At 36.6% G+C, this 14,613-nt stretch overlaps 1 long non-coding RNA gene across 1 annotated transcript; it reads left to right on the top strand.

Annotated features, from left to right (window-relative positions):
* Positions 1-4,941: 4,941 nt before the first annotated feature.
* LOC136702218 (uncharacterized) lies at positions 4,942-11,304 on the top strand. The gene is made up of 4 exons (XR_010803903.1): positions 4,942-4,975; positions 10,218-10,284; positions 10,672-10,780; positions 10,894-11,304. It is a non-coding gene; the product is annotated as an uncharacterized lncRNA (long non-coding RNA).
* The last annotated feature ends 3,309 nt before the right edge of the window (positions 11,305-14,613 follow it).

Raw genomic sequence — 14,613 nt, 5'->3', positions numbered from 1 at the left:
ATGAATGTAAGTTCACTACTACAACTAATAATAATAATAATAATAATAATAATAATAATAATAATACATTACATTTCTAAAGTGCTTTTCAAGAACCAAAAGATGCTTACAAGTCACAGTTAATATAGGCAATATAGCAACAGACAGACAACATAAAGAAAACATGAAGAAAAAACAAACAAATAAACATGCTTTTGGGAGGTTGAATGCAAGTGGAAAAAGTTGAGTTTTAAGCTGGGACCTACAAGAGGGATTTGTGAGTGTAGAGAGTTCCAAAGACGAAGAGCAACTCTGGAAAAAGCCTGATCTCCTAGGCTGCAAAGGTTAGAAGAGGGCATGGATAGTTAGCCAGTGGTAGAAGATCTATGGGTGTGGGAGGGTCTATAAGGCTGGGGAAGGTCTTAGAGGTAGGAAGGGGCAAATTTATTTAAGTTTTGTACTTGAGCAGGATTTTAAACTGAATATGGCAGTGAAGATTATAAAGGACAGTTGTAATGTGTGTACGTGAGTGGGTGTGGGTAAGAAGGTGGGGTGCTGAGTTTTGAACTATCTGGACCTTATGAAAGAAAGATATATTAATACCAGAGAGGGGAGAGTTATAGTAGTACAGACAGTTTGAGTTGAATGCATGAATGAGTTTTTCAGCAGCAGACTGAGAGAGGAATAATGAGTTTTTTGCTATGTTTCATAAGTGGAAGGATAAAGTTTTTTTCAAGGGAGTCAATGTGCCGGGCAAGTTTCTTAACATGTAGGTCAAGTTTATGGGTGGAATCAATATAACCCCCAGGTTATGAACTGTATTGGAAGGAGCCACAACAACTTCACCAATTGAGAGATTGAAGGGATGGTTTCTATTAACATAAGCTTTTGAACTTATAAGAATAATTTCAGATGTATAACTGTTTAAGATATTATTTATCCAGTATCTGATTTCAGAAAGACATGATTCTAAATTATGGAGAAGTGGGTCAGTAATAAATTCAGTTCGAAGACATCAGCAAAACAACGGAAGTCCAGGTTAAAGTGACATAAAGAATGTAAATCATAAACAGTAAGGGTCCCAACACTGGTCCTTGAGGGACACTTTGTGTTTATGTAGTTGTGATAGAGCTATACCAAAGTAGTTTTAACAGAGCTATAACCAACGAGAGCGACATACTGTTTGCAGCCTGATAGGTAGGACTTGAACCACTCAAGGGCAGTGCCAACAATGCCTAGCTTTTACAGTCTTGGGAGGAGGATAGAATAACTTGCTGTATCAGAGGTGGCACTTAGATTTAACAGAACAAGAATACTAAGGCCACCAGTATATGCAATTACCAGCAAGACACTGACTTTAGCTAGGGCAGTTTCAGTGTTATGAAATGGCAAAAAACAGGACTGAAGATTATTTGATTCAAGACAGGCTTTAAGTAATAGTATGGTTACATTTCCTGTGACAGATAATTGTGGTCTAAAGCCTGACAGCTTGTCTGTTTAAGCATGAATACATGTTGTACGAGCTGCTAATACTAAGTAAACTCCAGTGTAGCAGACAGATGAAGGAGCAGCTGCCATTCAGAGCCCAGCAGCTTGTTATTTACATGGACAAAAAATGAAAATTCATAAATGTGGCTGGATTTAGACACAGATTAAACAGATCTCCATTTTTAAACTAATCCCTGTGGGAGTGAATTCAACTCCTGGAATTTCTATATAACTAGAAATATTTCTGTGTAGCTCTAGGGGTGTAAAAATGTGTCACGGTTTCAAAAAAAATATATCATTCTATGGAGGTCACTGTTCAGCCACATTTACTCAGAGAATACACCAAATCCTCTGTGTGACCGTTAGGCCTTTTGAGTAAATATGGTAATTTCACAAGCTCTCATGCCATGATTTTGGGATGTAAAGAATCTTTCAAGAAATATAACAAAATCTTTATTTAAGACAAATAACCTACTCCCGCTTTAAATTGTAAATGATTAGATTTGCATTGAATTGGAACTTTAATGTTCTCTTTCATTCCTCCTCCTCTTTTTAACTCCCTCCCTGTCCATGCAGCATGTAGAGGGTGACTCATAAACACGTATTTATTTCTCTTTATTCTCTATCTCTCACTGTTCTTACGTTTGGATTTGAAATGACTGAAAATAAACAAGTATTTCACAGATATTCAGGCTTTTAACAGCTTGTTTAATCTTATAAAACCATGGTGGATTTGACAAGGATGATGTGTGTGTGTGTGTGTGCATTTTCAAAACACATTGAAAATGCTAATGTTTACAGTTTACTGCTTCATTAACATATTACAGGCTGTGTTAAATACCTCAGAGGATAAAACACTAGCTGGAACACACTTTAAGTTGTGTCACTGTTCAGATTAAACAAAAATAAACTTAAATAAATAAATAAATAACAACTTGCAGAGCTGGAATCTATCAGCAGAAGAAATTAAGGCTTCTTGTGGCTAAAATACAATGATAAATCAATCCAATCACAAAACAGTACAGATGTTCTATTACACAAAAATAAAACAATAAGTTTATAACAGTGTAAACATTTGAACATGTAAAGTATAATTAATTACAATGAAAGTTTTGCCTTATTATAAGCTGCATATAACACTATGCCATAAATTGACTTTTAAAACTATTATTTTTTGTCAAAACCTTCCCTCAGCTATACCTTTGAGCATTTACACAAATTATTCAGATGCATGGTTTCTGTTATAAACACTGTGAAAAATTCTGACACAAGTTTCTCTAGATCAGAGCACCTCACATCAAAAACCTTTTGTTTTTACAATTTAATGATACCATTATGCAGAAATATTGGGGAAAATACATTTCTGTTTACACTGTATTATGACAGACATTTTAAACTGTATGATTGGCATGTTATTCACAGCTGATAGAATATGTGAAATAGGATAGGTGAAGGTGCAATAGTTGCATCTAATATGTGAGTTACATGCAAAACATGACAGTTGAGTTTAGAAAAGTAAAACAATGAAAGGATTTCAGAGTATTACATTATTTTCCTCATTAGTCCACCCCTGAAAGCAGTGTCTCTGACAAAAACACAGAAGAATCACAATGAATTTCATCATACTTGTCTTAAATATGCAAGCACCCACACACACACACACACAAATAGAGCATGAGAACTCAACAAATGATCGATCTAATGTAGTTTGTCTACTCAGGTTCCAACATACTATGGAACGCAAACACAAACAGACATGAATTGCTTCCAGTAATAATATCATTAAATCAATGATATTGAATGACATGAGGAGGAAGACCTCAAACCTGTAGCTTTACAACCTCCAATTAAAGTTTCCTCTGCCATGGGATGCCTATTACTTCTCCAATATCCTCTGATACACACCACACAGAGTGGGCTTAGTCCACATCATCATTTAATTACACTACATTACAGCAATGACAGCCTGACAAACACAAACAACCCCCATGCTTCTGTTACACACTGCTGAGCTAATGAGACTCACCCACAGACACACTTGGCCCATTGTTTACCATTATTATACAGTGTACAAGAGTGCGTGTGCTGGCCCACACACACACACACATATACATACACAAACTTGTGCACATGCTATATAAGTAAACATGCAGTACTGTTCAAAGGTATTATATGTTTGTTATATATCAACCCATTGTTTAATTCCTAGTCAAAACAGCCATTGAAGACAAGTTCTTTATTTTCAGTGGTGGTAAAAACAGTTACCGTTTCAGTTAACACTTAACTGAAAGTTATAACAAAGCCTCAAATATTATTAATAATAATAATAATAATGATGATATCAAATTTTCAGTATTTAGAGGTGACATTCATGACTGTAATTAAAAACACTTTTATAAAATTCATTAGATGTTTTCTCACCATTTAGTAGCTCTCCAGTCTTTTTGTGTACTGGAAACCTGTCTAATGTGTTTACGAAGTCCCAGTGTCTGTAAATGAGTCTCGGTCCCAATGAACAGACCATCAAACGTCGAAAAGTGAGATGAGGATATTGCTCTATTCCTTCTCCATAGGTGGGTGATATTGACTAATTTTTGCTGTTTCTGATGACTTAATGTGGAATTTGGGAGACTGCATTATTATTGCATTACTGAAAGTGCTACAAAACTAAACAACTCGAGTTACAAATGAGTTCCTGTGGTTATTCAAAACAGTGAACAAAAACCTACAGACAAGTTAGACTTCAGCCATGTGCAAAAAACTGTGTTTTTTCCCTCAAACATACCATTCCATCTTAAAAGATTTAGAGTTTCTGAACATAAACAATCCAGAGAGCACTGTATTTCCCCACAATTGTAGACGTTTCCTTTAATACCCACCCATTGCCTTTATTGCATTCCCTTTATTGTTTTTGTTCTTTTGAGTTGTTATTTAAATCTTCAGTTACATTTTTCCAGAAATCACGAGTCAGTTAATTTTTAATTCCTGTTTTTGATGATCCAAGTAAAGAAACACATTCAAAAACAGTTTACAGTAATACTGTGTGAGCAGCTGCAGTGACTGGACAGCACCAGATGGGGGGAGCAGCATCTTATAGATACACATCCGTATGTTATAAAACAGACAGCATTATGTACATCATGTTGCATTAGCCTGGGGTGAAACTTGGGTTAAGGTTGAGGAAGAGGGAAACCTGAAACCCTGTATTGCTGTATTAGTAATGAAAACATTTGCAATAATGGACCTAACATGTTGGTGGCAGCCTGGCAGAGTCTCCATAACTCACCCACATCTTCTCTCCCCGGTGGCTGTTTTGTTGGAGACATACTGTATATTAGCTTATTACTTGCTGTAGGACACTGTCTGCACACTGCCTGCCAGCCTCAGTATTGAAGTGATGGCAGTTATTAATCTCTGTCTTTTCCAACAGAAGCTGAAAGTGAGAAAAGATGCTTCTAATTGAATTCATCTTGACAGAGAACACACTTCTGCACATTTTAATGCACAGGTAATGTTTATTTTCATATCACATGGCCTATCACTTTTCTAGATACTTAAAATATTTTTAGGGATATTAGGGAGTTCCTTCAACCAGCCTCTTCAGCTAATCAGCAGCAGTACACTCATCATGCATCAAGGAGACGAGAGGGACTGATTTATCCAGTTGAAGACAGGGATGATTAGGAGGACAGAAGTGACCACGGTGGTAGATTTTGCCAAACATTGGGATAACACCCTGACTCTTTTTGAGAAAATGCCCAGGGACCTGATGTGAACTTGGTTTGATGTCTTTTCCAATGCACAGTGCCATTGGTTCAGAATAGTGTCCCTGTCACAGCTGTCAAGACACTGGGATCCACACAGACCCCTGGGACAGTGTCCCCTGTTGGCCCCAACCACACCACAGGCTTGTGAGGTCTCCCATCCAAGTATTGGCCAGGCACAAACCTCCCTAGCTTCTGTGGATTTTCATGTTCTGGAATGTTCATGTTCTCAAATTTTTTTATCAAAATTATGTGCCTAAATCGCCTCACTTATGGTCTGTTGGTGTCATAAAGCACTAAAGCACTTTATCAAGAAGCAAATACAATTTTTTTGCAACCATGTACTGCAAATTAAGACCTTAATAAAACTTAAAAAGGGGTGTTTACATTCTGCTAGTTTCCTTTGTCCAATATTACTTTGCTTTTGGGAAGCACTCCTTTTATAAAGTTAGAACACAAAGCCATGCGAAAGATGATCCTCTTGGCTACAGTGTGGCTTGATCCAGGCCCAGGAATGTGTGTCATGCTTGACATTTAACTAAATTAGTAGGCTGCCATATACATAGGAAAAATCTTCACCCACATTGAACTACTAAATACCACAAGAGTACTTTGATTATTCTGAGATGTAGTTTTTATCTGTGAGGAAAACATAAATTCTTCAATTACACATCTCTGATCAATTATTTCCACACAAGCCATAGTCATATCTCAATCATACTGGCATGTTAAAATGTTTAAAGAATTACAAATCTTTGTAGCCAATGTTGTTACTTACTTTAAGGTGCCCCCATCGTGGACACAAATATTCAAAAGCGCCTGCACGGCTTGTATAATATATTTAGAAAAGCATGAAACAAAAAGGGATGCTCTGCAGCACCTGCACACAGACTAGGTACACAATGAATCGTGCCAGGTGTTGGCTAGTGTGGAATGAAGCTTCTCAGCATTGGGCTGATAAGCAGCATAACTCATCTCTAGTGGCATTTCTACTGCAACACCAATCATCCATCACATACATATATGCACATGCATCATAGCACCAGCTACTCCACTGCATTATAATTTAATTAGAGCTGCAATTTATGATTATATTTATAACTATTAGCCTTGATTTGCTTTTATATATAATGAAATGGCTAATTTTGTGTTTTTGAGTTTTGGTGTCCTGCAGAATGTGTTCAATTGGTTTGGGATGTTTAAAAATGTGGCACAAACAGCCCTCATCAGCCACCACTGGGGCAAACCTCAGTGTAAATGTGATGAGTGATGAAAGTCACTGACTGACTATATACTTTCATTGTTATCATATCGTCTGTTATCAAAGTACAATGTCTCTTAAACGCACATACAGTAATCTGTCATAACATTAATTAAATAGAATGCCTCAGGGCATGGACTTTTTCATTTTCTCTGAGGGTGTCCTGTGGTATCTGGCATCAAGACTGGTAAGTCCTGTAAGTTTTGAGGTGGGGCCTCCAGCAAACAGACTTATTTTTTCCAGAATCTTTTCCAATGATGCTAAATATATGGAGACGTGGGGATCTTGATGGTCAGCACATTGAATGTTGTTATGTTCTTCAAATCTTTCAGTGTGGCAGCATGCAAGATCCTGCTTTAAGAGCTCACAATTCACTTCCTGCCTAATATATCCCACCGATTAACAAGTGCCAGTGTAATGAGATAATCAATGTTATTCACTTAACCTCTCAGAGGTTTTACTAGTGGCGTTCAGTGTATTATGTCTATAAATAAAGGCATGAAAACTGTCAGTTATAATTTTTTAATCTGAATGAAGTGTCACAAGGCTGGATTACATTTAAGACCCAATCACAACACCATAGTCTACAGTGTCTTGTTTGTTCTTAATTATAGTCATTCTGAAATCATTGAGAGAACCGAGTGTATATTTATCTTATGTAAAGTCTTTCTGGAAGGTGACTAGAGACAGAAATGATGTTATTTCTGCTTTGAATCTCAAAATATTCCTTTTCACAACTGTGAAAGGTAGTGATTACTATTTGTGAACAGAACTAAGCTAAATGTGGGCCATGGCTTTGTTTCATAGAATAAAATGGTTCTCTACAGCAATAGAGCCATTAAAGTGCATGTTTAATCTGAGTGTACAGTGTGTAATTAGAATAAGGAGTGGAGCTGCTTTCTAAACCAAGGGCACATTTCACCCCGGAATTAAACCCAATGACTCAGTGATTTCTTCAACATAATATGACCTTACAGAATTAGGTCAGACAAATTCTCTCCTCAGTTTCGGCTGAAGATATCCTGCAGTAATAAAGGAGTATGGAAAGTCATCTTACCTGGCATTAGTTAACAACCAGAGAGTGTGTTCTTAGTTCTAACCTGTTTTGTCTGCAAAGATTTGAATCATAATTTTGCTTCTGAAAGTGAAATCATAAGCGGTTTTGTTCTCCATAAGTACATCTCATATCCATGTTTGTAAATAATATATCTTTAGTCTGAAAATAAAGGAAAGATTTACTGTCTGATTATTAATAAACTTGTGTTGATATGATCTTCATATACATATACTTCACAAGGGTTTCCTCAATCACAGGCTCAGGGACCACTTTTTGAGCTCTGTTGGTCCTCAGGCTGATAGTATGACCCTCAGTATATGACCTAAATCAGCTCATAAGGTGTGTGAATCTCTGTCTAAACTGGATGATGAAGATTGAATATAGAAGTGTCATGATCTATGCGGAGTACTGCAAAGGCAATAGGGATCCATTTGTAATAAGGCAGAAACCTTATTAGAAGGCCTGTTTACTCAGCAGCCATCTTGGCAGCGATCCTGTGCTGTTATTTTCAGCCAAATAAGCCACATTAATAATTTAAAAAAACATTTGCAAACACTTGTCAAAAGAACATTTATAGTATTAATAGTAATACGTTTATTATATTTCCAACTGTTTTGCCCCCACTGGCCCCAGATTGACAGGTGCTGCTCTACAAACTTGTTTGCATCTTTACTTTACGTTCTACCATTTTTTTCTACAAGTTTACACATTTCTTTGGATCTGAATAAAACATTTGGGACATGCTATAGTCAAAACTGCAAAGAACACAGCAGCATTCTCTCCTGTTTAAACTGTCCTTTTTCAGAACAGCCAGTTTCAGATTATATTCCTTTCAATGAGAATGAGCCATAGGCAGCTTTAAAAAAAAAAGGTCTTCATTCTTTCACAGTTGTTATAGCTCCACACCTAGTAATAATGTGCTAATGCATCAAATCAAACTGAATTTTTCACAATATGTCCCATGTAAAACTATCACTTGCTCTTCAACAGTGCATTTAACCATTTCTTTGTAATTCTTTCTAACCTTGATTCTTTCTTACCCTGTCTCCTAGTGAAACTACAGTGCAGTAGATAGCTTTGTGTCAGCTGGGCGCTGTTTAGAAATCATTCAAACCAATCATCCAGAGGTCCGGGCATTTCTTTCTTTCTTTCTTTCTCTCTCTCTCTCTCTCTCTCTCTCTCTCTCTCTCTCTCATCCCTGTTCCCATTGAGGCAACAATCAGCAGGGTTTCTCCTGCAGCTCTCAGTACTGCTCTATGACCTTTTCCAGCTTCCTCTGTGTACTCTCTCCTGAGAGGTGCATGCTGGCAGTGGTTAAACAACCCCCTCAACCCCCCCACCCTTGCTTTTCCAATTAAAACACATTAAAATTTTAGCTGGATTGACCTGGTTAAAAATGAAACAGGGCCAAAAGCATTGATCCAATCTTATTCACAGACAACTCCCACTTCAGTGGCCGACAAAATGTGAAAAGCTTTGATCACATCTTTCCGTCATCCCACGGAGTGAGTCACAGTTGTTTGAAGTGTGACTTTTGCTTGTTGCTTCTGTGTTCAAATGTCATACAAATAAATCAAGCCCTGTTAGTCTGATGGGCAGAGTACAATGACAGAAATAATATACGAGTGTAAAACATTAAAAAAGGCCTATTCATGCTAATAACATGTTAATTATCATGTGCCACCAAATAATCCTGGCAACAGTTAATATGCCCTCATTCATATTTACACAGTATCTAATTTACACAATTTTTCTTGCCAAGCAATGTATCAGCCAAGGCATTTTTGGTGTCCAAATTTTGCTTCTTCCATTTAGCACTAGAGCTACAAAGTTAAAGTTACTAATAACCACTAGAAAAGTCTGTATTTCATAAATGCATACATACAACTCTTCTCAACCAGCTCAGACCATGTGCAAGATTTCACCCTGTTGCTGAAAACTGCAGGAACATAACAAATAAATGTATGTTGTTTTGGCAGGCTGAGTTTTGAGGGTACATCTGACATTTTGGTGTCCAAATAGTAAACATGAGAACACAAAGTTTAAAAGTTTGCAATTATGAATAACATCCTAGATTCTATTTAATTGCGCTCATTATAAGCCTCATATTTGACATATTCAACAGAAGTAGAATGAGTTTCAGTGGACACAGTATCCACATTGTAAAGTGTATCAAAGCCCACAACACAGAATCCTTGAACATAACATATTCAAATAGTGCTGAGAAGTAGACAGGCTAGATATAGTTAGGTTTTTAATGAATGTCCCAGCTGTCCACTGGGGGGATGTTGTTAAGGCAGACAATAGTAATTGCTGTAGTCCAGACTGACGCACCATCGGCATTTGGTATGTTTAGACTGCATGCTGATATTTTGCTGTATATCCTTCAGTTTCTGAGATTAATTACATTGTTTCTGTCTCATACACACTCACTTTATCAAGAAGAACACTGCATAGACTGAATCTAAGATGTTTAAAGTCTCAGATCTGAATGTGTAAACCTAGGGTACGGTGAGTCTGAGAAACTTATGTTTTCAACGTCCACACTTTTCTGTTTTTGTTATGAATTTGTATTGTTGTTATATTTTAACAGTACATTTACTGTATTTCTCAGTGCGCGCCGTGTTTTTTCTGCTCCATGTCTTTGCACTCTTTCACATAAACACAGTTCCAGCGCTGTGATTGGAGATACTCAGACAAGGAAGAGGAACAGTTCGAAAGTGTTGGGACTCCAAGTAAGTTACAGCACAACATCAGAGTAACTTTTTTTGTCCCATGCTTAATAATTTTTCAAAAGACTGACTGGATTTTTGGGCTGGTAGTAGCTCCAGATCTCCAAATTAATATGCACATGCACTGATTTTTTTCTTTTAATAATAACATGCCACAAATTTGTTCTGCCTGTCTGAGTGCTACAATTTTAGTGGTTTAAAAGTTTTTGTTGTGTTGATGGTTCCCATTTTCTGTATAATGTTAAATAATTACAAACTCAATAGAAATTTTAAATGAACGTTTGTGGATTTGTTTTCCCCAATTCTCACCCTTCTCTTGAATATTTTTTTAATATCTGCCCCACATCAGTGACAAGGACTTTTTCTTTTTCTAAATTTTTCTCAATATAGAAGAGCTACAGAACTGATGTCCCTGATTTATTCAGTTGGCAAATGAAGGTTTACAGTGAATGGTAGAAAGTCTCTACCATTTATTGGCAAATGGGGTGTGCTTAACAAGGTATGTGGCATAGATCCTTCTACAAAATAAATTAGAGTATGGTAATAATATGCTGCAGATGCAAATCACATGACTCTAACCATTTGAACCATGCTTTGTTCCCCATCATACAGTCACCCTCCAGTTCACAAGATTCAACACCAACACACAAACAAGAATACAACATTTCACTAAACAGAGATTTCATTTGAATCTCCTGCTCAGTTCTAGATCTGATTCTTTACCAGTACAATTTACATTTCACAAAAGAAACAGATTTGCATGACAGGACCACCATCCTGATCAGGACAAGGGTTAAAGAAAATGAACGAATGAATGACAGCTCACCGCTTGCTCAAATACTAAGTGAATAAGTGATCTTTCAGAAGACCATTCTTGACAAGATGCATTGCAAGAAAGAACGTGTTAAACCACAAGAACAGAGCACGATGGATGGGTTGTGTAATTGCCAGGACAAACACAGAAGAAGGATTGAAGGCTATTAAAGAGAAAATTACAGTTTAAACTCCACATTAGTGATAATTTGTTCCAATTATTTTACAAATGCACTGTTCATTTCATCTGTCTTTAAAAATAAGAATGATTTAGGTGCTCAAAACGAGAAGAAATTAAATACTTACAGTTTTGTCTCTTCTGCATCTTAGTGAATGATACGACTTTTCCATTTGCTCCTTATTGACAAGTCAGCATGTATCCTCATTATTCAGGATAATTTAAGAAGTCATGCAGTGAAAAATGTCATGCAAGGACATGAATTCCTAGAACACACAGAAATGCTTGAATATTTTGAAACTGCCAATGAGATCATGATGAAATAATGCTGATATTTTAACCAGATGTGATCCAGTAAACATATATGGAACTCAACACATAAAGTAGGATTCAGCCTCTGTTTACCTCATCAACGCAAACACTGCAGTAAATCACACAATAGTCCTGGAGCATTTTAGCTTAACATTTTATCCCATGACTGTTCTGCCTGCATAATTCATCCTTAGCCACTGTTTTAAATGCAGATTGCTGTGGTATCAGTAAAAAAAATTATTTCCACACACTAAAGTGCATTTCTCATGGTAAGGACAGTAGACAAGGCCCTGGTTAACTGCTTCTAACAGAGTAAATCAAACTTTCATCACACCAGAAGGAGATGAGGTGTGAAAGAGCCAGCTAATTGTTCCACAGCATTAAAACTGCATTAAGAGGAGAAAGCATGGCCATCAGTCTTAGCGCTTGTTAAGCTTATATAAATATTGTAGATTTCATACATTATCTCAGGATCCTTGTAGAATATATTAGTAGGAGCAATTGCGTAGGAGCAACTCATACTATTCATCTATATACGATCTATTTCTGGGTCCATTTTGAATTTTGCAGACCCTCAGCAAATAAGATTGCTTTCCTGTGGTCAGATTACACAATATGCTGATTTGGAAATAAGTGCACATCATTTACAGAGAACATAATTACTGTAAATAAACAGAAGCAAATAAAATGCAAATATACAGACATTTTGCAATATTTGTTTAAGTAAAAAAACAAATAATGGATGCTCCCCTTATTTTAAAACATGAACCAATAATATGTCCAGTGGTGTCATACCCATGACTCTAACCCAGGATGGGAAATCTAGTTTAATACAGACTCTGCTTAAACTCTGGCCAAGGATTCTATTACCAGGCTGCATGAGTGAAGCTAATGGCCAATTTACTGACATATTAGTTTTTATTCTTTCTCCCTTTTTAGACATGCCATATTAAAAAGTAACCTGATCAGACTGGGTATCTAACACAACTTCTGGAGAAGGGAAAACTTTTAGTTTAAAGGAGCAATGAGCCATTATGTCTAATGATTCGTCTTCATGTTATGAAACAGTCATTATACTGACACCTTTTAGTAGTTCTACAACTATTTTAAACATGGCCACTACCTGTGTGGGGGACCCATCCTATGGAACATCAACTGGATCATATGTTTCATATCAAATTTTTCAGACTCTGAAGTGTTTGTTATGAAACATACAGCAATGAAATGAACGTAAATGTGAATCTGACAAGATTTTCAAAAATTGTGAAAGTGTCCTTAGACCCCAGAGGGTTAAAGAAATTAGATTCTTCTTGTCTTGTGACTTTAACTTAAAAAAAATGTAAACAATACATAATAAGTATTGTTTGCTACTTTGGTGGTAAAAATGATTTAATGGCCCTATTGTCCTACTTTCCCAAATATAAAATAAAGTAATAAAATAAATAAATAAAAATAATAACTTTGCAGGGAAAGCAAAATGGCTAAAAACCTTTAATGCAAATTCATTGAAAAAGGTTTAATATTTTTGAAAGTACTTGTGGAGCATCTCCTAGATTCAAATGATACAGACAAGCTTTAGAAAATGAAAAAACATGATTTCTTGATTTTATTTGGACCAAATAAATAAATATCTAAATTGGAAATCACAACTGGCCTATAGTATGTTGACTTTTAGCAGACTATGTAACAGTGATGATTCTATTCTCTTGTTAAGTGATCTTACTCAAAACCACAGTCTGACTAAATCAGTGATACAATCAGCTTATGGCTCTGATGGGACACTGCATGACAATAACTAGCATGTGACACATGCAGGGTAAATTCCCACTGACACATTACTGGCATGCTGCTTCATTTTCCTGGACGCTTGAGCTTGACTCTCTTGAGCCTCCTGTGCTGCAGTAGATAACTCTGCCTCTTGGGATGAGTCTATTTAATGGGGCTGAACACTGTAGCCTTCTCTGTCCCTGGGTGAATGGAGCTATAAAGATGGAGCCATGTTTACTGAAGCAGGTAAATAGAGGGGAAGCACACAGTCAGGTCTCATCAATTTGCCTGAGCTCAGACAGCTGCTACTGTTCGCCACAGACAAAGATACACATACACATCCTTACAATATCGTAAGGGAGGTCTGGTAATGAGTGATTCTGGGAACTGTTGTTAAAACGTCACTTTGCCCAAGAAGGCGAGTAGACAAATTTCTAAAGCACATGCATCTGAATAGTGCTGCCCTACTAAATGTATTTTTGTCACCATAGCCCAGATATGGATAAAAACAGTGGTACAATGTAGAAAAACAGTAAAACAGAGTTTTTACAGTAAATCTCAATATGTAAAAAAAATACTGTATTATGAGCTGGCAGAAGACATTAAAATGAATATATATATATATATAATATGAAAATGAATGGAATATATGCAGGCATTTGATGTAATTTATATACTTGGGTATTCATGAGATTTTTTTTTCGTTAATAAAACTAAGTGCAGAATTTTCTTGAGGTGTCATTTAAAAACAGTCCTCTATTGTAATTGTCACGGCTGTATAGGGAGAACGAGGAGACGGATGTAAACACAAGGAATTTTATTTAAACGAGGACAGAATCAAAATAAACAATGGTAAATACATGGAACTAGACAAGACTAAACTATGAACTTAACCAAAGGCAGACAGCCATGAACTGGGGTAGACACATGTACACAGAAGGACTGATAAACATACATCTACACACACAACACCAGACCAAGGAGCACTCAAACTACAGGGGTATATCAGGACAAGACAAACGAGGAACACCTGGAGACAATAACGGGACAAAGGCAGGACTAAGGCGGGACTAGGGTGGCGACATGAACAATAACAAACAGAGCCATGTGCTAAGTGAGCACATGGCGGGAAAAACAGACACGACAGGACAAGGGTGTGACAGTAATGAATGCATGAATTTGCCTCTTTAAATACAGAAAAAAGAAATCCACAATATTCTAAGAAACCTTTCAGCTAATTTTATCAAACACTAATTTTAAGG

Source organism: Hoplias malabaricus, chromosome 7, assembly GCF_029633855.1.
Source record: "Hoplias malabaricus isolate fHopMal1 chromosome 7, fHopMal1.hap1, whole genome shotgun sequence".
NCBI classification, from domain to species: domain Eukaryota; kingdom Metazoa; phylum Chordata; class Actinopteri; order Characiformes; family Erythrinidae; genus Hoplias; species Hoplias malabaricus.
The sequence above is the reverse complement of the archived record's forward strand: the minus strand, read 5'-3'. Positions and strand labels throughout refer to the sequence as shown.